At 45.3% G+C, this 27,073-nt stretch overlaps 1 protein-coding gene and 1 long non-coding RNA gene across 7 annotated transcripts in view; one reads left to right on the top strand and one right to left on the bottom strand.

The window, feature by feature from the left end:
• RAB3B (RAB3B, member RAS oncogene family) overlaps nt 1-27,073 on the bottom strand; it is an 82,538-nt gene that overhangs the window by 31,458 nt on the left and 24,007 nt on the right. The gene's annotated exons all lie outside the window — the stretch shown is intronic.
• Nucleotides 12,928-25,609, top strand: LOC140602532 (uncharacterized). Its single transcript, XR_012005474.1, has 4 exons — nt 12,928-13,061; nt 13,605-14,874; nt 23,317-23,465; nt 23,745-25,609. It is a non-coding gene; the product is annotated as an uncharacterized lncRNA (long non-coding RNA).

The following is a 27,073-nucleotide window of genomic DNA, read 5'->3' as shown; positions in this document are numbered from 1 at the left end:
AAGTCTTGTCACCCAATTGATGTCCAGCTAAACCCCACAGTGGGTGTAGAGATTATATAAAATAAAACAATAAAGTAAAATAAAATAAAAGCTAGTATGGAATAACAAATGAGCTTGGAAATGGAACCAGTTTCATCTCTGTGCTCCTAGTGCTTAGCACAGGGCTGTGCATTTCATAGAGATTCAATCACCACTTGCTAAACAAAAATGCCACATAGCTTTGAGATTGAGAGCATGGTCTCTGGAGTTAGACTCCTGGGTGTGAATCTCTGTTCTACTGCTTCGCTTACAATGTGGTCATGGTGGGCAGCCTCTAAAATGCTTCCCAACGATCACTGTCTCCTGGTATTTATGCTCTTGTGTAATCCCCTCCTTGGGCAATTTGCCTTTTTGAGCCTTAGTCTCGTCATCTATAAAATGGGAATAATAGCAATATCTACTTATTGTGAAGAATAAGAAAGGTATTAATTCTAAAATGCTTGGAACAGTCCCTAGTACATAGTAAGTGCCATAAAAGAATCAGAATTATTATTTCTGTACTTCCAGAGTTAGCCCCAGGCACAGGGCCAGCTTCCCAGGGTCTGCCCAGCTGGAGTAGATGAGTTTCATGCTATGTGTCACTTCCCACTCATTCAAACATGCCCAGGGCTGCCTCCAGCCAGAGTCTTAATATGATGCTTCCCTCAAAGAGTAGCAAATGGCCTGATGGAAAGGGAACAGATGAGTATAAAAGTTGAGCAGGGCTTGGTCGGACTCCCAGCTCTGCGATTCATCAGTTGTGTGATTTTGGAAAGCTTGTATTTTTTTTTCATCTCTCTGACACTCAGTTTCCCCACATCTAGAATAGAAATAATAATGCTGTTTGCAATTAAATAAGATTTTAAAAAATGTCTAGCTCATAACTGGTATGTAAATATGGGAGTACATATCATTTTCATTATTACCTAACTCTTCTAAGCCTTCATTTTCTCATTTATAAAGTAGTGATGATAATAATACCACCCTTGAAGTGCTTTATGTATGATGAATACAGATCATGTATTTGTAGAGCTTGGCACAGTGCCATGCACACAGTAGGTGCTCAGAAAGGTCATAGTAGTTCCTGCTACTACTATTGATAGTGTCATTATGGTTCTTTTACTTGAAGAAAAACAAAGTTGGAAACCACAACAATCCAGCTCTCACTGTCCTGTGCTCAATGGAAAATAGCCCAGAGAATTGCTCCTGAAGCTCCCTCTCTCTCCCTCTGTCTTTTATTTTTAAAAATCACTTTGACAAACATAGATTCCCCTCCTACTGATGAGAGTCAGAAATAGAACCAAAGAGGAGACAGGAAGGAGGAGAAAGAAAGAGGCATGAGTCACTGGCTACTTGACGAAGGAGACCATGTCATCAAGAGCAATCAATTCACTTCTGTGAACCAGGCATTCATTGAGCTCTTTCTACAGGCAGAGCATTATGACAAAGACTAGACACCAGGGTGAGAAGCCACTGCCCCAGCCTCCAGCAGCCCCATGTGGCAGCAGGCACACAGGCAAGGGGGAAAGAAGCTAACATCAACTGAACATCTACTATGTGCTGGATATTTTGAAAAATGCTTCATAAATGGGATCTTATTATTTACAGTAACAAAATAAAACTGCTAGTTTTATTTTATTGAGCATTGTAATATGCCAGGCCCCATGCTAAGCACCTTTCCTACTTTACTTAATTATCAAACAGCCTTGGAATACTGTTATCTCTATTTACAGAGAAGAAAAAGTTAAATAATTTGCCTAAGATCTTGCAACCAGCTCATGGCACACTGAGATTCAAACTTGGATCTGTCTGATTCCAAAGCCTATGCTCTTCCCGGGGTGCCTTTTACTCCGCATCATTTCTCTTAATTGTTACAGCAGCCTAAAGTAGAACAAGTTTGAGTCTCCATTTTATATATAAATTAACTGAGGATCTCAGAGATTAAATAAATTGCTAGAGTCACAAGATATAAGGAGACAGAGTCAGGATTCAAATTCTGTCTTTTGACCACAGCCTGTGCATTTTCAGCACAACCTATAGCCCAACCAGACTATGTATTCTTGATCCCCTTCCACCCCCAGGGCAGAACGCAGCCCACCCCGCAGCCTACAGCCCCCCACCCCTCAGAAAGGAGGTCCTCTAAGGCTTTCTGGGTAAACAATCTCTGCTTCACCAGAGGGTAAGGCCGTATATTACCCACAGAGTTTAAACAGAATCACATGTGTCTGGCACACAGGTGCTTGACCAGTATTAGTTATCTTCTTCATCTTCCACTGAATCATCAACCCAACACAGATCCTTCATTTCTTTCTAGAGTTTCCTCATGGTCGCCCACACATGCCACACTCACTTCTGCTCCATATTTCTGTTCATGCTACTCTCTGCCACATATGCCCTCTCTCAGCTCCTCCATTTGTCTTAACTACCAGATTGTTGAATTCTAAAGTTAAAAGGAAATCTTAAAAGTTATTCAATTTAGAGATGCCTGGATGGCTCAGTGGTCGAGCATCTGCCTTTGGCTCAGGTCATGATCCTGGGGTCCTTGGATCAAGTCCCACATTGGGCTGCCTGCATGGAACCTGCTTCTCCCTCTGCCTATGTCTCTGTGTCTCTCATGAATAAATAAATAAAATCTTTAAAAAAAGAAAAGTTATTCAATTTACCCTCTCACTCAAAACTCCATAGCACACTTGTATTGGGTGTTTCTTTTTTTCTTTTCTTTCTTTTTTTTTTTTTAATCAGATTTTTATTTATTTACTTGAGAGAGAGAGTGCGTGCACGCACAAGTGGGGGTAGGGGCAGAGGGAGAAGCCAACCCCTGATGAGCAGGGAGCCCGACGGGGTACTAGATGGCAAGACCCCGAGATCATGACCCGAGCTGAGGGCAGCTGCTTAACTGACTGAGCCACCCAGGCGCCATATTGTTTCTGATGTTGGCTTCCCACAACCTTAAAAGGCAGCCATTCCACTGATGGACAGTTTTGATTATTAGAACATTTCTTCCTTCTGTTGAGCTGAAATCTGCATGTGGTAATTTCTATCCATTGATTTAATTCTGTTCTCTGGAGACACAAAGAATAAATCTAATTTTTTACTCATGTGGCAGCCTTCCAAATATTTAAACTCTATGTTTGTTTAGCTCTTAGAGGTTATAAAGTTTGTTCTTATTATCTCAGTTAATTTCCAAAGAAATCCTATGAGAGAAGAACCAACTCCCCATTCCACAACAGAGGCAACTGAAGCTTGCGGAGGCGAAAGACAGTGGACGATGGAAAGGGGCTTAAATAAAACCAGGTCTTTTGGCTCCAAGGGACCACAGCTCTTTGCTACATCTCTGTTTTAAATCACCTGTCACAGGGACCTGGACAATTAGCCCAATGACCAGAACAGTGATGGGAACTTGAAACTGTATCTGGGAGGAACAACTACAGGAAGTAAGATGCTGAGTACTCTGGGGAATGGCACTGCTACCTTGGAATATCTAAAATGCCTAACAGGTTTTCCTCTTTTGTCTTTCTTTTCTTTCAAGGCTGCACTGGGTCTGGCAGTGTTGGCTAGGTCCTAAAGACCAAAGGGGGAGTACAACACAATACTTGCTTGAAACTCACCCCAGAAAGTAAACCTGTACTGGATGGGGTTCTGAGGCCTGGGAGGCTGTTACCATAGAGCCTGCCTGTGCCTTTTCTTGGGGCAACACTCTTGCTTTGGAGCTAAGCTTAGCAGAGAAGCTGCCCTGACCATCCTGGCAAAGTCAAATGCTCCAATTACATGCTGTCCTGGCACCATGTACTTCTCCTTTGTAGCTCTCATTCCCACTGTAATTTTGTATTTGTTTGTGTAATTATTTGATTAAAGTCTGTCTCCCCTGCCAAACTGCAAGTGCCACAAGAACAGGATGTCTGGTTTTGCTTACTATTGTGTCTCGGTGCCTGGCATAGCACTAGCACATAAGGTGGGGGAGATTTCCAACAAATACTTGTTGAAAGGATGAATTTATTGGGTGTCTGCAACATTTTCAAGAGAGCACACTGAATGTCGGATGGGTCTAAAATCCAAAACTCATTATTTCCCTCTTGATCTCAATCCCTTCTGTGGCCTCTCCTGTGGCCTTACACCTAAGGTCCAAACTTCTCAGTAGAACATACTTCAGGATCTAGTTCAGGCTTCCCTTCAGTTACTTCCCTCTCTCACCTCCACTGAACCCATGAGTTCCGGTTTTGCCTAACTACCTGTGGGCCTTTTGCTGATATGCAGATGTTGGCCTAGAGTCCCCTTCTCCTTTATAATTCACAAACTCATTCAAAGGTCACATCCTCTCTGAAGCCTTCCCTGACCTCCTGTCCCCTGACAAAGTAACTTCCCTCTCTATCCTTTCATGCTTTGGCATTGTATCAGTGGACACATCACAGTTATTATAGTTACTAGTTTACTTATCTGTCTCCTCTTTCAGATAATGAGCATCTTGAGACCCCATCTTATATTTAGCTAAATCCCCTGGCATATAGTAGGCACTTATGAAAGACGCTTGGGTGGCTCAGTGGTTGAATGTCTGCCTTCGGCTCGGGCGTGATCCCAGGGTCCTGGAATCGAGTCCTGCATCAGGCTCCCTACAGGGAGCCTGCTTCTCCCTCTGCCTGGGTCTCTGCCTCTCTCTGTGTGTCTCTCATGAATAAATAAATAAAATCTTTTAAAAGGAAAGAAGACTGCCGAATGAAACTCAAGGGCTGACCATGTGCTGGATAGGGAAAACTCATTTAGAACTTCAAGATTGATTAGAAAAGTGTCTGTGAGATTGTACAAACCACTCCCTCTTACTGGACCCTTCCTATGTCATAGACAAAGGGGGAAGCCCAGAGCAGTGACAGAACTTGGAAGGTCACACAACTACTAAGAGGTCATTTCTGGGGCCTCCATCCCTGTGGCATTCCTTCTCCCCCTAGCCAGACTCCTCCTTCCTCCCTCTTCAATTTACTACCTCTGGGCCATGTTGGGAGTTAGAAATATTGAGCACCAAGAAGGCAGGTAAGGACAGCTTCCAGACTGGCTCTCCCCACACCCTACCCTCTGACCCACAGCTGCCAAGCTCTTTGTATTTTGCAGCAGCACGGAGCAGAGGCATTATGTCCCCTGGGAATGGGAGGAAATCAAGAGGTAGAGAGCTTCTCAGGGAGAGTCAGTGGATCCTGGGAGAAGCAGAGAGCTGAAGAATGGGTAAGTGATCTCTAGGAGCTAACTTGATGTTATACCCATCTGTCCTCAGCAGTACAGACCACACTGCAGAGCTCCTACAGTGTATAAACATTTTATTGTGTCATCTTATTGGATACTAACAATAACCCTGGATGCAGACTTTTTAGAGCCAGAAGAAATCAATCTTAGCTCATCCAGTCTGACTCCTTTATTTTGCAGGTAGGGAAACTGAGACCTAGGGAGGTCTTCCCAAAGTCATATGGTTACTGGGCTGGAATGGGACTTAAATCCAACTATTTGGACTCCACAGGATGTTTTTTTCCAGCATACTACGTATTACTGTCGCTAGTGGTTTACAGGTGAGAAAATTAAAGTCTGAGGATGTATAGGTAGCAAGTGATAGATCCTTGAAAGCTCAGGGCAGGTAAGAGGTCACTGGAATCCAGGACTCGGGACTATGTAGCACTTCCCTGCCCACTGTAATCTTCTCTGACATTTGAGGTCCAGATCAAAGAGCACCTACCTACTCCAGAAAGTTCTTTGGGATCCAGCATCAAAATTTGTCATCATTCCTTCTGGGCTCCCACACAATATACATGGGACTATTTTAGTGACAGAAGAGCACAGAATATTAGAGCAGGAAGGCCCTTATAAGAATAATCAATTCCACAAATTTTTATTGAGCCCACACTATGCCAGTGAAAAAAATCCATGTAATCTCTGCTCTGGGAATTCTCAGTCTAGTGGAGAAGTTACCTCACATGTGACAAATCCCATATCACATACATAATGGGTCAACTCCCTCATCTTATAGGTGGGAAGTCAAGGCCCACAGAGACGAGTGCCCTGGATTCTTATTTAGGGCATTGGTCTCTTATACAAAATCCTCAAAAACTCAAAACTCAAGATCTCTCAGGGATATAACTATTGATTTCCATTAAGATATAGGCAATACATTTTACTTCAAGCAGATAAACTAACCATCAAAGAACTTCCTTTCATTGTTCCTCAATATATCTGGCATGTCTTGGGTGTTCAATAAATATTTTCTGAATGAATGGATGACAGCACTTATATCAGGAATTTGTTTCTACTCCGATCTGTATCTCCTCATTTAGACTGTGGGTTCGGGCTATGTCTTTCATTTCTGTACCTTCAGCAATGTCTAAAGCAGTGCCTGGTATGTGACAGGTATTCAAAAATACTAAATGAACAAAGAAATGAAAAAAGGAGAGCAGGGTAGATAATATCTCTCTGTTGTCCTAAAAAACAAATGACATCCCCCCAACAAACACTCCTCTTCTTGAACCCTCTCCTTTCCTCTGAGTCTATGAAACCTTGCTTCACCAAAGTGTTCCCTTTATCCCCCCCTGCTCCGTCTTCTACATGGGCTCTTTATCTTCCCTTAGGCTCCTCACTTCCAAGTTAGTTTCAGAAGGAAATTTCCAGTTATCTGGGAACCTCTCCGCTAGTCTGAATGCCTCTGAAATATATACAGTTGACTATTAATTATGACCTATTTCATTGTGTCTTCTCTAGCTAATAAGCCTTTAACAATACCCAGCACAGATCTGGGCACATAGCAGGTATTTTAAAGACACCTGCTGAATGAACCATCATTCATAAAACCCTAGTGCTTTGGCATGGACAAATTTAGCATCAGAGTTACCAACCCATTTCGTCCTCCCCCTTTTTGCCTCCAAATTGACATCAGCACCATTCAGAGCATTCTAAGAAGTCTGTCTGAGGAATTCACTTAATTTTTCTCTTCCTGTATCTTTTAGGTGACTCACCCAACTCCCCTTCAAGACAGGAAGAGGTGGGGGAAGAAGTGAGGTAAGAGAGGGCCAGGAGGAAAAAGAGAAGCTTGGAATAAGATTATACCAGGTCACAGCAAGTAAAAGGAAATAAGAGTCAGACTTTGTACTGAGAAATTGCCAGTGATAAAAATAGGAACCTTGTTGAACAGACAATTTGCAGAAAACAAATGGTTAATAAATATATAGACAATCATTCAATAACTAATCAGAGAAATGCAATTTGAAATGATGAGATAACATTTTTTGCCTATTGAATTAGCTAAGATTAAATAACATAACATCCCATGCTGGCAAAGATAGAGCAAAACCGGAATTTCACTATTGAAAATCTATTTAAAGGAAATAATCTGAAACCTAGGAAAAGTTTTACACACAAGGATGGTCACTGATCACTGTAACATGATTCAGAACAGCCCCAAACTGAAAAGTGGTTAAAAATTCAAATAATGGAGAACAACTAAGCTTTGAGAGGCCAGAGATTGTGGCTCATTCTTTTACCATGATTTAGAGTGCCCAACACATGTAAGTGCAACAACTACTGTTGAATGCATGACTTAATTAACGCATTTGGTGCAACCTCCCTATAATGTACAATGAAATCGTTAAAAACACATTCATAAAAATTAACTATACTTACATCATAAAGTTACATTTTTTTAAAAAGCAAGATATAAAAATTGAATGATCTAGCTAACTCCAGCCTCACTGGAGGCTTGGTCTTGAAGGTCTTGAATGCCAGGCCAGGTGCTTGGACAGTGTTAAAAAGTCATAGAAATGAAACTGGAAAGAAACCAATCAAAATATCAATAATGGGGATCCCTGGGTGGCGCAGCGGTTTGGCGCCTGCCTTTGGCCCAGGGCGCGATCCTGGAGACCCGGGATCGAATCCCACATCGGGCTCCCGGTGCATGGAGCCTGCTTCTCCCTCTGCCTGTGTCTCTGCGCCTCTCTCTCTCTCTGTGACTATCATAAATAAATAAAAATTAAAAAAAAAATTAAAAAAATATCAATAATGTTTTCTTCTTTATGCTTGCATGTAATCTTAAGGTATTTTTTTAAATGAGCATATATTACTTTTATAATTAAGAAAAATTAAGCTCATAGTTAAGTAGTGGCAGTTGCTATTAATATTAATATTCCTAGGAGAAAAAAATAGGGCTAACACATGGAGAATAAACCATAAGTTGATAATTGTTGTAGATACAGAGTGCATGTTTATTTATTTATTTATTTATTTATTTATTTATTTATTTATTTATTTTTATTGATGTTCAATTTGCCAACATATAGCATAACACCTGGTGTTCATCCCACCAAGTGCCTCCCTCAATGCCCATCACCCAGTCACCCCAAACCCCCGCCCACCTCCCTTTCCACCACCCCTTGTTCGTTTTCCAGAGGTAGGAGTCTCCATGTTTTGTCTCCCTCTCTGATATTTCCCACTCATTTTCTCTCCTTTCCCCTTTATTCCCTTTCACTATTTTTTATATTCCCCAAATGAATGAGACCATATAATGTTTGTCCTTCTCTGATTGACTTACTTCACTCAGCATAATACCCTCCAGTTCCATCCACGTCGAAGCAAATGGTGGGTATTTGTCGTTTCTAATGGCTGAGTAATATTCCATTGTATACATAAACCACATCTTCTTTATCCATTCATCTTTCCATGGACACCGAGGCTCCTTCTACAATTTGGCTGCTGTGAACACTGCTGCTATAAACATTGGGGTGCAGGTGTCCTGGCGTAGAGTGCATGTTATATTTAGTCTCCCTACTTGAGTGTGTGTTTGAAATTTTCCATAAGAAACAGTTAAAAAGAAAAAAAAACAAAAGGTAAAGCCTGATACAGCATGGCATGTAGGGAGAGTATAAGCAATTCCATTTTCACTGAAGTATAAAATATTCAGAAGGATTGTAAGATGTCCACTTTTTCACATTTTACATCTCTGAAATAAGAATATAAATTACAATTGATAGCATTTTAGATTCTCTAAAACACAGTACTTAAAATACTAGGTAGGGGAGGAAGTAGGAAGTGAGGCTGGAGTTAGCTAGATTATCAAGGTCTTGAATGCCAGGCCAGGTGCTTGAACAGTGTCCTGAAGAGACCAGGGAGCTACCGAGGGTTTTGTGGTGCCCAACATGGGGCCTATCACCTGGAAGACATTCAGAAAGTGTGAGAAAGTGTGTGCTAAATGGTGAGGCCCCTGGGGATGGGGACACTGCTGTTTATGTCAAGGGTCAACGAAATTGCCGTTTATGGAAGAAGTGTTTGAGGCCTTGCTTTACCCCCTTCATCATCTCATGAGTCTCAAATCTCTTCAGCTCTGCAGGGCTGAACCATTGGGTTGTCTCATAAAAGTTGTGTTTCTCCCTCCAATCCCTTATAGTACTTCCATTTTCCTGGAAGTAAGAATCATTTCTCCAGAATTTGAGCCAGCACCATAGCTGCATAGCTCATGTGAATGTCCACAGGCTTTGGACCTTCCACAGCACCTTCTGACATGACTTCAAATCCCAAAATCTCAGCTTGGAGCCTGGTCACAGATTTACTTATGAACTCATTTTCAAACAGAGAAACAAAGAGTTAAAATACAGATGGACCCCTAGGACTTAACTAGAAAGACCGTCCAGAATCTCTGCCCTACCCTGGGCTGTACTTTCCCTTTGGTTTAATAGCTGCCTTCTTTGGGGAGTTGGCCCAAGTCACCATAGCAGACAAGTCCCCTGAGGATAATTTGCATACAGGTGCCAGAGTATTCTAGAAATAGGATAAACACAAAGCAAATGCCTTGAAATTTATTTACAAGGGATGGGAGACAATCATCTGAAGAGGGAGGGAGACTCTGTCAGAGGCAGCCTGACAATAGTAAGGGAGCCACGTGTTGCAGGCCGGGAGTCAGGAGGCCTGGGTAGGATTCATCCTACCACTAACTTGCTTTGAGGGGGGTTATAAATATGAATTATAAATAATTCACTCTGGGCCTTGGGTTTGCCATCTTTGTTTTTTTCATATTTTTTATTTAAATTCAATTTAGTGGGATCCCTGGGTGGCGCAGCGGTTTGGCGCCTGCCTTTGGCCCAGGGCACGATCCTGGAGACCCGGGATCGAATCCCACGTCGGGCTCCCGGTGCATGGGGCCTGCTTCTCCCTCTGCCTATGTCTCTGCCTCTCTCTCTCTCTCTGTGTGACTATCATAAATAAAAATTTAAAAAAAAATAATAAATTCAATTTAGTTAATATATAGTATGTTATTAGTTTTAGGGGTAGACTTTAGAGATTCATCAGTTGCATATAACACCCAGGGCTCATTAAGTGCCTAAGTGCCTCCTTAATGCCCATCACCCAGATACCCCATCCCCACACCCTCTTCCCTCCAGCAACCCTCAGTTGCTCCCTAGAGTTAAGAGTCTCTATGGTTTGCTTCCCTCTCTGTTTTTATCTTATTGTATTTTTCCTTCCCTTCCCCTATGTTCATCTGTTTTGTTTCTTAAATTCCATGTATGCGTGAAGGCATATGCTATTTGTCTGACTGACTTATTGCACTTAACATAATACACTCCAGCTCCACCCATGTCGTTGCAAATGGTTAAGATTTCATTCTTTTTGATGGCTGAGTAATATTCCTGTGTGTGTGTGTGTGTGTGTGTGTGTGTGTGTGTGTGTGTTTGTATCACATCTTCTTTATCCATTCATCTGATGATGGGGGTTTTCCATCTTTAAAATAAGGACAACTGGGCAGCCCTGGTGGCACAGCGGTTTAGTGCTGCCTGCAGCCCGGGGTGTGATCCTGGGGACCTGGGATCAAGTCCCACGTCGGGCTCCATGCATGGAGCCTGCTTCTCCCTCTGCCTGTGTCTCTGCCTCTCTCTCACTCTGTGTCTATCATGAATAAATAAAAAATAAATAAAAATTAAATCTAAAAAAAAAAAAGACTTATTTAAAAAAATAATAAAATAAGGACAACTGGGGCGCCTGGGTGGCTCAGTCAGTTAAGCAGCTGCCTTGGGCTCAGGTCATGATCTCAGGGTCCTGGGATCAGGCCCCAGGTCAGGCTCCTTGCTCAGTGGGGAGTCTGCTTCTCCCTCTGTTCCTCTCCCCCACTCATACTCTTGTGCTCTCTCTCAAGTAAATACAATCTTTTTAAAAAATTAAAATATAAACAACTAAAATAGGGCATCAGACTAGATAATTTTTAGGGCCCCTTCTAGTTCTAAGGAGTCAGGATAAATAGTAATAAAAATAATTAACACAAATCAAGTATTTACTAAGCGTCAGGCACCATGACAAGTGTTTTTCATACATTACTTCACAATCTTCACAACTGGCTCTAAGAGGTGGGTAGGACAAACCAAGGCACAGAGAGGTTAACTACTTGCCCAAGTTAGTAAATGCTGGAGCTAGTCTAACCCCTGTGCCTTCCAGGATGCAAGGCTGCTAGATTTATCCCTAACTTAATAGTTGCAAGCTTAGTAGTCTTACTGCCTTAAGCTCATGCCACCCCTCCCATTCTTTCTCCCCAGGTTCGAACAGCCCTGAGCTACACTCTGGGTCCCAAACATTGTGTTCTTCAAAGTCTGTGTTTTATGCTGTTTCCTTTGTCTAGAACAGCCTGATCTCCTGCCCTGCGGGACCAGTCGCTATCTGCCATTCAGAATTCAGTTGAAATGTTTCTGCTTCTAAAAGGAAACAAAATAAAACAAAACAACAAATGTTTCCTCTTCTATGATCCACATTTCCCCCCCAGTACCCACAGGCAGAAGGAATGACCCGCTGTGAATTGTGAAATTGTGAGCCTTAGTGTGCACCAGGCATGCGCTACCTCCCTGCTGCACTGTCGGGGCCGGGCGGGGTGGGGGGGGGGGGTGTCCGTGCTCACATCCCTCGGCAGATGAGGGACCACCGGAGGTTAAACACCTGCGGGGAGGGGGGGGGAAGAGCTGAACCGGGCAGCCCCGCGCCCCTCCTACCTCGGCTCTGTCCTCCCTCTAATTCATTAGTACTCTAGCAATCGCCCAGTTTTCTTAGCCACGACACCACAGACTCCTCCAGTTTTGCTTTTTGTTTGCTTTGGTTTTTACTTTTTAGGGCTGCCTGAAGTGCTGGGAGGCCGTTTGGAGCAGCAGCCCCCCCCCGGGGTGGGGGGCGGGGAAGCAGGCTGGAACCAGAGCCAAACGGGGGGGGGGGGGGGGGGGGATGAAGTCCTTCACTCTGTCTAACCTTTCACGACCACTTTAAATCTCTTTGGGAACAAGATAAAATATATATTCTTTTAAATTCTTTTTTTAAAAGATTTATGTATGGGATCCCTGGGTGGCGCAGCGGTTTGGCGCCTGCCTTTGGCCCAGGGCGCGATCCCGGAGACCCGGGATCAAATCCCACGTCGGGCTCCCGGTGCATGGAGCCTGCTTCTCCCTCTGCCTGTGTCTCTGCCTCTCTCTCTCTCTCTCTCTCTCTGTGACTATCATAAATAAATAAAAATTAAAAAAAATTAAATAAAAGATTTATGTATTTATTCATGAGAGACACAGAGGCCGAGACACAGGCAGAGGGAGAAGCAGGCTCCATGCAGGGAGCCTGACTAGGACTCGATCCCGGGACCCCAGGATCACGCCCTGGGCTGAAGGCAGACGCTCAGCTGCTCACCCCACCCGGGCGCCCCTATATTTTTAATATATATATTCTATATATTGATATTGGATTCTGTTCCCATCTCAGGGGTGGGGTCACCTCCTCCCAGAAGCCCTTAGAACCTTCATTCTTATCATCCCCCTAACTTTAGTGTACCTTCAACACTTGTCATTTACTTAAACATCATAAGCATGTAATGAGTGGGTACCGTGAGGGGCAGCAGTGACAGCACGGGGGTGGGGGTGGAACGCATCTTAGTTCACATCCCAGCTCGGCCACTTCCGGCGTGTGACTTCGGAGCCGTCCCCTGACCTTGGGAGAGGAGCTGCTGGCTGCGAAGCGCGCTGGAGGCGCCTGGGCTGCTGCGAGGCTCTTAGAGCATCGGCCGCGCGCACTCGGTTTGCAGCTTGCCCTCCGCCTTCTGCTGCTCCCGCCCTGGTGACCATGGGGGGTGGGGGGACAGCTCCGGGGCTGGAGGTGTGGGGGGGGGGGCAGGAGGCGGGAGCCCAAGAAGGCCCCGCTGGGAGCCACCTGCGCAAACGTCCGCTGGGAGGAAATTAAAGGGCTGGTGGAGCCTCTACCGGCGGGAGTGTCCAGGCGGCCCTTGCGCTCCGTCAGCGGCCACAGCGGCAGCGGAGGGGAGGCCAGAGGCCCGGCCGCGGGGGCTTCGCTCCTCCCCGAGTGGCCCCTCGCAGCCCGGGCGCAGCGGCCAACCTTGGAGCCGCCTCCAATTTCCTCTCCTCGCTCTTGCTCTTTGCTCTTCGTCCCTCTTCTCTGGCTGCTCCAGCCCCGGGGATGCGCAGCCGAGGGCCCAGCCGGCGGCCTGGAGCACACGGCCTGACCGGGAGGCGGGGGGCGGGGGGGGGGGCTCCGGGGCGCGCGACAGCCCTGCTCGGGATTGGAGCTCATTTTTTCTAAAGGCATTTTTTTTTTTTTTTAAGATTTTATTTACTGATTCATGAGAGAGAGAGAGCGGCAGAGACCCAGGCACAGAGAGAAGCAGGCTGCACGCAGGGAGCCGACGCGGGACTCGATCCCGGGCCTCCGGGGTCACGCCCCGGGCCGCAGGGCGCCAACCCGCTGAGCCACCGGGCCGCCCAGATCTCGTTTTTGACACGCGGACACCTGGTGACCCAGCGGGGGGAGCGGGGTTCAGGGTAAGCCCCGAGGCCGCCCCCCCCGGGGGTGTGACCTCGGCCCGGCGCTAAGCCCCCACGTCTCCGGGCCTGGGCCGGGGGACACGGCGCCGCCTGCCTCTTCTGGGGCCCAACGAGGTCACCGATCGGCCAGCGGCCCGGGGAGCAGCGACAGGCCCCAGCCCGAGCCCGAGCCCGGGAGGCTCCCGGCGAGGTCAGCCGCGGGGCGGGGCCGGCGGCCGGCGGGCAGCTGGGGCCCGGGTGAGCGGAGCACAGCCGGCCGCTGCAGGAGGAAAGCCGGGCCTCCCCGGGCCAGGGCTGGGGGCCCGCAGAGCCCGCCACGCGGCCTTACGCCCGAAGCGGCCGTTAGTCAGGCGAGGGGCCCCCGGCGGCCGCACGAAATAAAGGCAAATGGAAGTTTGCTGGTGGAAAACAGAGGTCAGGGGGGAGGGAGGTGTGAGGGGAGGGTAATCCCTGGGGAAAGGGAGAGCGAGACACAGAAAAGTGCGCCCTGTCCCAGCCAAGAGGACCCTAAGCAGGCATGATAAATACACGCAGTCTGGGATCCTGGATGGGATCCTGGAACAGAAGAGGGATATTAGGTAAAAACTAAGGAAATCTGAATAAACTCTGGACTTTGGTTAATAATAAGGTATCAATATCGGTTGATTAGAACCAACGTACCATATTAATTTAAGATGGTAATAATAGAGGAAACTGGATGCTGGGTAAATGAGAACTCTGCACTTTCTTTATAATTTTTCTGCAACTAAAGCTATTCTATTGTTTTAAAGATTTTATTTATTTATTTGAGACAGCGGGAGGGAGACGGAGCACAAGCAGGGGTAGGGGCAGAGGGAGAAGCGGACTCCTCAGGGGGGTGGGGGGGTGGGGAGGTGGTTCTATCCCAGTTCCTTAGGATCATGACCTGAGCTGAAGGCAGACGCTTAACGGACTCAGCCACTCAGGCGGCCCTACAACTATTCTAAAAAATAAAGTTTTGTTTTTTTAAGTGCATCCTGTGTTTCGATTGGGGGTTTGGAGAACACATGGGTGCAGAGTGGACTGCCTGAAGGTAAGTGACTCAAGATAGAGCTGGGAAGGCAAAAAAGGGCCTGGAGTGCCAGGCAAAGGAGTTTATTGGGTACCAGTACCAGCCCTTCCTGGGCTTTGAGCAGTGGAATGACAGTGATCAGAGAGCAGATGGAGCACACAGGGGGACCCGCTCGGGCTGCTGCTACAGTCTAGGGGGTAAATAAGGAGAACCTGAGGTCGGAAAGGGGCAGAAGCGAGGCTCACAGTTAACCCTAGGTAAATATTTATGGAGCAGAACCATAAATATGGAGGAGAGGAGGGAAATGTGGGAGATAGAATTGATGGTTCTCATCAACAACTGGATGACTAGGACAAGAGCTGAGAAGAAAAAAGGAGGACCCTCAGTTTTGACGCAAAGGTTCAAAGAGAGGGACTATAGATACTCCCTGGGACTTGACCTCCCATCCTTTCCCATCTTGTCCACCTCCACCCTGGGGCTTGAGCTCAGAGCCCTGCGTCACTAGCACAGAGCTGACACACTCACAGAGGAAGGTGAGAAGCACAGGATAAGAGTCTCCAGCCGTCACCTGGCAACCCAAGGTGTGCGCCAAGGGTGTGGGGGAAAGGGGAGGCGGTAGAAGGAAGAGATCACAAATCCTCCGTTGAAAGGCCTCCCCTACCGCTGCCCCCACCTCAGCAACACATCAGGCAGGACAAGCAAGCTAGGGGAATCTTTGAAGGCTCCAGAGGCAACTGGGTATCTCTAGGAGCAGACACGGCTTCTCTCTCTATCCCTCACTGAAAATGGGGGTAGAAGGTCCACAACTCATGTGTAGTTTCTCTGCTGATGGACTCTACCCTGGAAGCCCCATGCCTCACAATCTTTAAAATGGTAGCAACCAAGAGCAGTCACAATAGTATGGTGCAATAGAACACTCACGAACCTACCCTGGCTCTACTCTCACTATGTGGCTTTGGGCAAGTTTATTGAGCCCCTAATATATAACAGGCATGGCGTTAGGTCCTTTCCTTATATTGTCTCATTTAATCTTTACTCCACTACTAAGAAGTAGTCATTAATATTATTCCTCTTTTAGAGCTAAGGAAACCAGGCTTCAGCGACATGTTATTTATCACAGTGCTGGGGCCACGTCTTCATTCTGCTTCTATCACTGCTGAACTAACCCGACTCCATTCTTCCTTTCACTCTGCCAGGGAAGCAGCTCCTTGCAACCTACTACACTAAGGGCCAGGTCACTTACTTACATACCTATGTCTCAGCATCGTACAACTTTGATGCCCATCAGAATCACCTGGGAAGTTGTAGTGGGGTGGAGAGAGGGAGCAGAAGGAGCGCAGCTGGAAAGCTAAGAGGAGATAGTTTATAACACATAACCCATCCCTTTCTGGGCGTTTGCTTGGAGGCTCCAAATGTCAGCCATGATATTGGCTCCCTATCACCTGTAAGGTCTCTGCGGCATCACAGGGCAGTGGGAAGAAGGAAGGGCGCTGGCTGTGAAGAGTACAGGATCTGGGGGCCCCTGGGTGGCTCAGTCGGTTAAGTAAACCAATACTTGGTTTTGGCTCAGGTCATGATCTCATGGGTCCTGCTGGAGCCCTCAGTCAGGCTCCATGCTCAGCAGGGAGTCTACTAGAAGATTCTCTCTCTCCCCCTCCCATTCCCTCACACGTGTGTGTGCACTTTCTCTTTCTGTCAAATAAATAAATAAATCTTAAAAAAAAAAATACAGCCTCTGGCAGCAGATGGCCCTAATTTTGAATCTCAGCTGTGCCATTTACCAATCTTAGCAAGATTTGGTTGAGTTCCTTAACTTTTGAGTCTTGGTTTTCTCATTTGTTCTGTGCAGTATAGTTGTAATAATTTTTTGAAAAATGCATGGAAAGCATTTGCACAATATACAGTTGCTTCTGAATAAATTACAACCCTTAGCAACATTTTCACCACCTATTGAGTGCTTTCTAAGTGCCCAAGCCCTTACCCACATGAAGATATAACAAGAAGGGTAGGGGAAGAGGGCACAGGACATGCAGGGGTTTTGAAGACAGATCTCAATTCACATCTGGACCTTGCCACTTGCTACTTGTGTGAACTTAAGTAAGCTACCTAACTTTGTTGGACTTTATATTTTACTTATCTGTAAAATAGGGACAATAACTACCTAGCTCACAGGGTCTTGTGAGGATTAAATGAGTTGATAAAAGCTCTGAGCCCAAGGGTGCCTAGCTGGCTCAGTTAACGGAACATATAACTCTTGATCTCAGGGTCATGAGTTCAAGCCCCACATTGGGGATAGAGTTAATTTTAAAAAAAGAAAGAAAAAAAATATATATAAAGGCACTGAGTACAGATGGCCACCAGCCAGTGCCACTGGCAGCTCACAGCAGCCCTGTGACAGGTGAGAATATTTTACATAAATGGTAGTTCAGGTTTATTGCCACAATAATTATTAATGTGTGAAATCAAGAGGGAGGCATTCTAAGTAGGAATGCACCTCCATCAGTCTCTTTTTTTCTTTGAAAGATTTATGTATTTATTTGAGAGAAAGGGAGCATGAGGGGAGGGGCAGAGAGGGAGGGAAAGAGAGAATCCCAAGCAGACTCCCTGCTGAACTGAACACAGAGCCAGACTCAGGGCTCCATCCCATGACCCTGAGATTGTGACCTGAGCTGAAACTAAGAATCGGACGCTTAGCGGGGGGGCTGGGTGGCGCAGGTGGTTAAGTGGCTGCCTTCTGCTCAGGTCATGGTCCCAAGGTCATAGGATGAAGCCCCATATCAGGCTCCCTACTAATAGGCTGTCTGCTTCTCCCTATGCCTCTGCCCCTCCCCCTGCTTTGTGCTTTCTCTTTCTCTCTCTATCAAATAAATAAAATATATTTTTTAAGATTTTACTTATTTACTCATGAGAGACACAGAGAGAGAGGCAGAGACACAGGCAGAGGGAGACGCAGGCTCCTCGGGGTGAGCCCGATGTGGGACTCAATCCTGGGACTCCAGGACCATACTATGAGCCAAAGGCAGACACTCAGCCGCTGAGCAACCCAGGGATCCCGTTAATAAAATCTTTAAGAAAAAAAGAATTGGATGGCTTAATGGACTGAGCCATCCAAGTGCCCCTCCACCAGCCTCTTGACTTCTAAAAGCAGGAATCAAAAGAAAGCAAGGCTCTATTCCGCCCCCCCCCCCCCCCCGTCTGTCTTGGTACCATCTGTCTGCATTTTAATTTCTTACATTGTACCTTTTACTCCTCTACTCATGTCAGTCATGGCAAGCAACCCAAATCTCTCAAGCCACCTTTGATCTCTGGCCTCTGAATCCCATATAGCTCTGTACTTTATCTTTTCCAACCCTAGCCCCTCCGTTCCCCACGGACACCTCTCTCTGGGCCTTCTGACACCCAAAGTGAGTCATCAGAGAAATCTCTTTCTTCGTCTTCTCTGAATGTTTAATTCACCCCCTTGCTGCGATGGAAACCTGGTTTTCCCTGAGGACACAGCCTCCCCTAAAGTCTCCTAAATTGATGGTGGCTTCCTCTCTCACCACCTTTGAATCTCTGGGCCAGCAGGTGGAATAAATATTGTTGCTTTTCACCCCTGCTTCCAGATCATTCTCTTTCCTGCCTTCAAAAATCAAAACACCTCCAGCTTTAAATCTCACATCTTGACATTCTGCCACCCACTTATCTGCCTACTGACCAGTCAACAACTCCTGGTTCGCTTTTCATTCTCTCCATAATTCTTGGTGATTTCAAAGTCCATAGAGATGAGTCTTCCAACATCTTGGGGCTCTCACTTCCTTGAGCTTCTTTCCTCCAGCAATATTCATGTCTAACCCCTCCCAGCTCAGCCACTCACCCTCCTCATCATACCCTGCATCTTGTCATTGCCAATAGTCATTTCCAGCCTCCCATTTTCAGATCTCTAGGATTTTTCTAGCTCATTCCTTCAATGGTCATCAACCCCTATGATCTCACTGTCTTCTACCCCTCTTATGTCATCACCTCCCTCTCTGCCCAGCTTGAATCCTATGGCCAAAAATACACTGGCTTCCCTGCACACATTCCTGACTGCCCCGGCCTTCTATTGCTTTGTCCATACCCGGGAAAACAATACTTTTATTAAATCCAACTCTCGGGATCCCTGGGTGGCGCAGCGGTTTGGCGCCTGCCTTTGGCCCAGGGCGCGATCCTGGAGACCTGGGATCGAATCCCACGTCGGGCTCCCGGTGCATGGAGCCTGCTTCTCCCTCTGCCTGTGTCTCTGCCTCTCTCTCTCTCTCTGTGTGACTATCACAAATAAATAAAAAAAAATTAAAAAAAAAATCCAACTCTCTGCCTATTCTATGACTATATCCACCGAGCAAAAAGTGATTAGAGAGAAACACACAACCATGTTTCAAATTCATGAATTCATGAATTTAAATTTATGATCACTAATTTCAACTGGAGCCTTTTTTTTTAAAGATTATTTATTCATTCATTCATTCATTCATTCATGATAGAGAGAGAAAGAGAGAGGCAGAGACACAACACAGGCAGAGGGAGAAGCAGGCTCCATGCCGGGAGCCCGACGCGGTACTTGATCCCGGGACTCCAGGATCGCACCCTGGGCCAAAGGCAGGTGCCAAACCGCTGAGCCACCCAGGGATCCCCTCAAGTGGAGCCTTAATGTTAATGAGCAATCAAATTACATTTCCCTAGCCTATTCACTCTCCTGCCTTCCCACAGGACAGTCTCCTCTCCCTTGAATCTCCATACTTCCTGCCCTCATCCTCGCCCTCAGCTGATGACTTTCTACTTCTTTGGAAAATGGTATCAGGAGAACTCCCAGTAGTACATGTCACCTCAACCTGTGCGCATGATCCCTGCTCTCTCCCCTGTTGATGTGGATGCATAGTCTGTGCTCCTAGCAAGGGCTCAGCCTCTGCTTGTGAGGCCACCTCCTCTCATCAATTCAAGGATATCATCCCAGTAATTCTCCCCTCTCTCCTGTAGCATCAGTTTTGTGTTTTTGTTTCTTTGTTGGTTGCTTAGTTGGCTGAGCTCTACTGGATTGCTCTGCCGGCATACAAACATGCTAACAACAACAAAAACACTCCCCCCCTTCACCTTCAGCTACCATTTGACTCCTTTCCCTAAGAGCAAAAATCCTTGGGGGGGTCTGGGGGGCTCATTCAATTAACCATCTGCATTTGGCTCAGTCATGATCTGGGGGGGGGTCCTAGGATTGAGCCCCACATCAGGCTCCCTGCTCAGCAGGGAGTCTGCTTGGCCCTCTGCCCCTCCCCAACTCGTGTGCACTCTCGCTCTCATAAAGTCTTTAAAAAAAAAAAAGCAAAAATTCTTGCAAGTGCTACGCATACATGGTATGTCCAATTTCCCTTCTCCCACTCCCAGCAGGCTTTCATCCCTACTACTCCACCAAATAGCTTGTATCAAGGTTACCACTGAAATCCATGTTGTTAAATCCAGAAGTCAATTCCCAAGCCTTAGCCTCACATTCATGACTAGCAGTAGCATTTGACACAGTTGGTCTCTCCTTCCTCCAAAAACTCTGTCTCTACTTGGCTGCAAAGACACCATACTTTCCCTTTTCAGTTGCTCTTTTTCAGTCTCCTTTGCTGATTCTTACTTATCTTCCAAACATCTTAGTGTTGGAATATCTCTGGGCTCAGTCTTCAGAACTTTTCTTCTTTCTATCTGTTGATTTTATTGGCTTCACCACCTCTATGCTGATGACTTGCTAATTTAGATCTCCAGCCAGGGCTTCTGCTCTGAACTCCAAACTCATTCATCCAACAGCCTATTCTATATCTCCATTCAGTTTTCCAACAGGCATCTCAAAATTAATGAAACCAAAACTCAGTCTCAATTGTCTCCTCAAATCCTGCTCTCCCTGCTTTTACAAGTATCTTTGACCTTCTGGTCACTCAACCAAACCCTCAGCATCATCCCTGACTCCTTGTCTTCCTTCTGTCCCCACACTCAACTCATCAGCAAATCCTGTCAACAATATTTTCAACATACATGCATCATCTGACCATTTTTTCTTCCACCACTACTACCTCTCTACTACCAGCCACACCATTCCTGGCCTGGATCATTGCAAATCCTAACTGATATTCCCTGCTTCTGCCCTATGTCTGTTAATAATTTATCCTTGAAATAAACATAATCCTTCCTCAGAGCAATCGTATTAAATATTGAAGTGTAAGTCACTAAAATATTTTGGAGTTAGTAGTGATGGTTGCACAATTTTAGGAATACTAAAAATCACCAAACTGTATCCTTTAAAAGGGTGAATTTTATAAGATATGAATTATATCTCAACTTTTAAAGTGTTACTAACTATAACATGAATTGGACCCTGGAACAGTAAAAGGACATTATTTGAAAACTAGTGAAATGTAGATAAAGTCTATAGTTAAGTTAATAATATTGTACTAATTTTAATTTCTTAGTTCGAAAAATGTACCATGGTTATGTAAGATGTTAATATTAGGGAAACTGGGTGAAGGATATATGAGAACTTGCTGTACTCTCCTTGCAAATTTTCTATAAATCTAAAATTATCTAAAAATAAAGTTGATTTTAAAAATGTTAGTCAGATCATGTAATTCCTCTGCTCAAAACCCTCCCAACTCATTCTGAATAAAACCTGAAGCCTTTCCTTAATTTTTTGAGGAATCTTCATATGGTTTTGCTTAGTGGCTGCACCCACATTCCCAACCAACAGTGTACAAGGTTAGACAAGTGTACAGTGGAATAATGGTTCCGATGTCTCCACATCTTCACCAACACTTGTTTTTTTTTTGTTGTTTTGTTTTGTTTTTGTTTTGTTTTGTTTTGTAATAGCCATCCTAACATATATGAAGTAATACTTTATGGTTTTGATTTGCATCTCCTTGATGACTAGTAACGCTGAGCCGTTTTCATATACCTGTTAACCATTTACCTGTCTTCTTTGGGAAAATGTCTTTTCAAGTCTTTTGATAGAACTGCCATATGATCTAGCAATCCCACTTCTGGGCATGTATGCAAAAGAACTGAAATCAGAATCTCAAAGAGGAGGGGCTCCCTGGGTGGCTCAGCGGTTTAGCGCCACCTTTGGCCCAGGGTATGATCCCGGGGCCCTGAGATAGAGTCCCACATTGAGCTCCCCACAGGGAGCCTTCTTCTCCCTCTGCCTGTGTCTCTGCCTCTCTCTCTCTCTCTCTCTCTCTCTCTCTGTCTCTCATGAACAAATAAAATAAAATCTTAAAAAAAAAATCTCAAAGAGATAGCTGCAATCCCATGTTCACTGCAGCATTTTTCACAATAACCAAGATATGGAAACAATCCAAATGCCCATTGCTAAATAAATGGATATAGAAAGTGTGGTATGCACATATAATGGAATATTATCCAGCCCTTGAAAAAAGGAAATTCTGCATTTGCAACATATGAATGAACCTGAAGGACATTATGCCAAGTGAAATAAGCCAATCACAGAAAGACAAAAATTGCATGATTCTATTTATGACATATCTAAACTAGTAAAACTCATAGAAGTAGAGAATAGAACAACGGTTTCTAGGGATGCCAGGGTGGCTTAGTCATCAAGTGTCTGCCTTCTGCTCAGGTCAGAATCCCAGGGTCCTAGGACTGAGCCCCGCGTCGGGCTCGTTGCTCAGCTGGGAGCCTGCTTCTCCCTTTCCCTGCTGTTTGTGCTCGCTCTCCCTATCTCTGTCTCTCAAATAAATAAAATCTTTTAAAAACCAAAACAAAACAGTGGTTTCTGGGGCTGGAGGGAGGGGAAATGGAGAGTTGTTTATTGGTATAAAGTTTCAGTTATACAAAATGAATAAGTTCTAGAGATCTCCTGTATAACAGAGTGCCTATAATTAATAATGCTGTGTTGTGCACTTAAAATTTTATTGAAAAGGTAAATCTCATGTTAAGTGTGCTTATCACCAAAAAAAAAAAAAAAGAAAGAAAAGAAAAGAAAAAAGAAAAAGAAAAAGATGTGGAGAAGGGGACACAAGAAAACATTTAGATGTGATGAATATGTCTATTACCTTAATTGTGGGGATGGTTTCACACATGTTTGCCTAAGTCCAAATTCATCAAATGATATACATTAAATATGTACCCTTTTTTTGGTGTCATAAAACTGTTTTTAAAAACTCCAAAGTCTAGTTATGGAATAAATAAGTCATGGAAATAAAGGAGGCAGCATAGGGAATACGGTCAGTGATACCATAATAGCGTTGTGTGGTGACAGCTGATAGCTGCCCTTGTGGTGTAGCATGATGTACAGAGAGGGTGAGTCACCATGTTGTACGCCTGAAACAAACGGAACATTGTGTGTCAGCTATCTTCAAAAATAAATTTTTTTACACAAATTTTATATATAGGCCCATACACTCCGCCCCTCCCACCAGCTCTCTGGGCTCATCTCTGACCACTGTCCCCCTGTTCCAGCCACACGACCTTACTGCTCCAGGAGTGTGCCAGGGAATCCCCTGCCTCGGGGCCTCAGGGCTTCTGCACGTGCCATTCCTTCTGCTTCTTGTGGAGGGAACAGCTGCACCCCGTGGCATATGATGCAGAGGCAGGAGCTGTGACTGCAGGTACCAGAGGAGTCCCATCCCCTCACAGGAAAAGCTGCACAAAGCACACTACTGCGACACATGACCTTCCTTCATGTCAACCCCCTTTCTTGGGATGTCTCCATTACACCCTCCCTCTTTCCCCATTCTGGAGTGCCACCCCCACTGCCTTCCTTCCAGAAATCTTTTTTACCCACTCTTCCCAATACTGAACTCTTCCCTTTAAATTTCCATTGCATTCACTCAACACCACACATTTTAGTTTTTTATGGTTTTCTAACTTCTTTTTTATCTCCCCAGCTAAACTCTTTGTGCTATTAGGGCACAGCTCTGCCGAGGGAGTCAGCCACCAACCATCGCCCTCAGCACGGGACTGAGAAAGCATTCAGGTGGGCGTCCATCAGTTCCCGAAAGACACGCGGAGTCCAGCTCAGAGCACGTCCAGATGCCGGTGCCACGAGTCAATCCCTGGGAGTACCAGAGTTAATGATAACAAAAACTACAAAGTAATAATCATTTAGTAGGTGCCAGGCACAAGGTTAAGCATCATCTTATCTCATTCTCTCAGTACTATGTAGGTGCTACTGAAATTACCCTTATTTCAGAAAGAAGAAAGCGAAGCACAGGCCGGTAACAGGACCTGAACAAGGTAACAATGGCAGGAATGGGTTTGTAGCGTGGGCCTGGCTCACCGCTCACCCCACAGCCTCTGCTGCTGAGGACAGGCTGCACTGCTTCCCAAACATGCAAATCATTTCAGGGAATGTCGGAACACTGCCATGAGGCAAAAGCTGAGGCCAGCCTGGACCACAGACCCAGAGAGAGACAGCTCTGCCTCAGAGGACGTTATGATCTGTGAGACCTGACTCATTACAATATGGCCACCTCCTCCATGAAACCCTCCCTGATGTTCTCAAGCTGAGAGGGAGCACTCCCTGTCTGAACTCCTTTAGAACTTTCTGTGCCTCTCGAGGCATCATTCATGTTTACAGCATCATTAATATTTGTACACATGTTACATCTGTCTTATTGCACCAGTGCCTCTTAGAGGAAGGGATGGGTCTCACCAGTCCCTATCACAGCCAGCTAGCTATATGACGTGTCCTAAAAGCAATCACGCTTTGGCAAATGTCTTTTCTTTTGTTGGTAAAGATCTTCCCCAGCATTAACCTGAAAAACTCTGACTCATTTACCAAGACCCAGCTCAAGTGTCCCCTCATTTGTGAAGCCAAAAATAACTTCCCCAGGCAGAGGTAGCAGCTCCTTTCTCTCTCCTACAGCACTTTATCTCCTTATTGTACCATTCCTATTGTATCATAGCTGTCTATTTGCCCTCATATGACAATGCCTGGAACGTAATAGGTACGGGGTTATTGAATGAATGAGTACACAAATGGGTTGTAGGTATTTATTTTTCTCCCACACCAGTCTGGGTAGAGGTAAGGGGGTGGTGACCCAAAAAATGGAGGCCCCTTGAAGCCCCTTGGAGCCAATAAAGACTTCTGGTTAACTCATTTGCAAATTCCAAAGGCAGACTATGCCTGCAATTCTGATTTGACTTCCCATAGTCTTTGTTGTGATTTAAAAAATAAGATTAAACCTCTCCAGCAGCTGGTTCCTACTGGCTTTGGGGAGATGAAAGTGTCAACATGTCTGCAGCCACACCAGGAAACTTGCTGCCTAGAAAAATCAGTTCTGATTATCATAAGAGCTAAGTATGAGATGTTGTACTCAGGAACTGTTTCCATATTCCTGGGGCCACCGGGACCTGTCAGAGCCCCAGCATCCCTATTCAGCCTCCAGCCTCCTCTGTGCTGCCTACCAGTCTCTCTATGGCTGGCCAGCTTATGTTCAGGTGGCCAGATTTCACCTTCCTGAAGTGGTAGGAATAACTCCGGAATGTGTTAAGAAACCTCACTGTGGGGGCAGCCTGCGTGGCCCAGCAGTTTAGCGCCACCTTCAGCCCAGGGCATGATCCTGAAGACACGGAATCGAGTCCCACGTCGGGCTCCCTGCGTGGAGCCTGCTTCTCCCTCTGCCTGTCTCTGCCTCTCTCTGTGTCTCTCATGAATAAATAAGTAAAATCTTTTTAAAAAGGACTGCTTAAGAGCCACAATCCTTCTTAATGTAGATTTCTGATATGATCATATTTCCCCACATTCCTAAGCTCCATTACATTTATTTCATTCTTTTTTTTTTTTTCCTTTTAGAGAGGGAGAAAGAGAGAGAGAGAGAGCAGAGTAGAGAGGGGCAGAAGGAGAGAGAGAGAGAGACTATGAAGCAGGCTCCACACCTAGCATGGAGCCCTATGCAGGGCTTGATCTCACAACCCTGAGATCATGACCTCAACCAAAATCAAGAGTCTGATGCTTAACTGACCAAGCCACCCAGGCACTCCATATTTATTGCATCCTTATATTACTTGTTCTAAGGTATGTCTTTGACATTCTCAGATTTAATATTCACTACTTTTCATAATTTTAAGTGACTTTCAAGCCATGTGGTAACCTAAATTTCTTCAAGAGGGTGGTGTGGAAGTAAGATAGTTGGTTAGTAAGTGAATCTAGCTGGTGGCTTCCCAACAGCCTATGTCATCTGGTCTTATTGTTCTCAGCTCTCAGTTATGTAGGAAGTCACTTGTTGTTACCATAGAATTCAGGATTCCCAGAAAATCTCTTAAGGCTCCTCTTATTTTTCTCAGTTTTCATTATTCTGCCCAACTTCCCTTCAGAGTGAATGCTTACTTCTCTCTCTTTAATTATTAAGAGTTGTTAGAGGAGGGACTCTCCCTTCCCCCAAGAGTAAGACTGAACATGGAGATAGAGGCATCTAATGCCGACCTGGGTGGGATGCTTTAGGCATGAAGCATTAGTAAGTCTGGGCCACATGGACTTTGACCTTGGATGCATATCGCAGGAGCTAATTGCTGCTGTCCCATGTTGGCCTGCGATTGGGTTTCTACGTCTACCTGACTCCAGAGTGAAGTATTAGGAAGCTCCACTTCCCTGAAGACTTGGACCAGGTGCTTCACCCTAGCTTTTATCAGTCATAAGGCTGTCACATTACTCCCCATCTCTCTGACTTCTGCATCTATCTCTCATTTGTTTCCAAACTCAAGTAGGGAAGAAAAGGAGTATCATTTCTTGATCACTCAGGAACTTTAATAAAAATTACTGCCTGTTGAGTGTTTAGTCCATGCTAGGCATTATGTTAGTGCTTTACACACTTTCTCCTTTCAATATCATCACCAACACAACAAAACAAGTAGAATTATTTATCTATTTATTTATTTATTTATTTATTTATTTATTTATGAGAGCATGTGCATCCATGCATGGGTGAGGGGAGAGGGGGAGGCAGCGGGGGAGGGAAAGGAAGGCCAAGAATCCCAGGCAGACTCATACAAAGCCTGGAGTCTATCATGGGGCTCTATCTCAAGACCCCAAGATCATGACCTGAGGCAAAACCAAGAGTCAGAGGCTTAACTGACTGAACCTCCCAGGTGTCCCCAAATTAGGTATTTTTTTATTCATGTATTTAGTGTCTATCTTTCCTCCTAGAGGGCAAACTCCACGTGAGCAGGAAAGCTGTTTCCCCACAGCTAGTACACCTGGCACAATGTCCATGGA

Source organism: Canis lupus, chromosome 13 (genome assembly GCF_048164855.1).
Source record: "Canis lupus baileyi chromosome 13, mCanLup2.hap1, whole genome shotgun sequence".
Taxonomy (NCBI): Eukaryota; Metazoa; Chordata; class Mammalia; order Carnivora; family Canidae; genus Canis; species Canis lupus.
The sequence above is the reverse complement of the archived record's forward strand: the minus strand, read 5'-3'. Positions and strand labels throughout refer to the sequence as shown.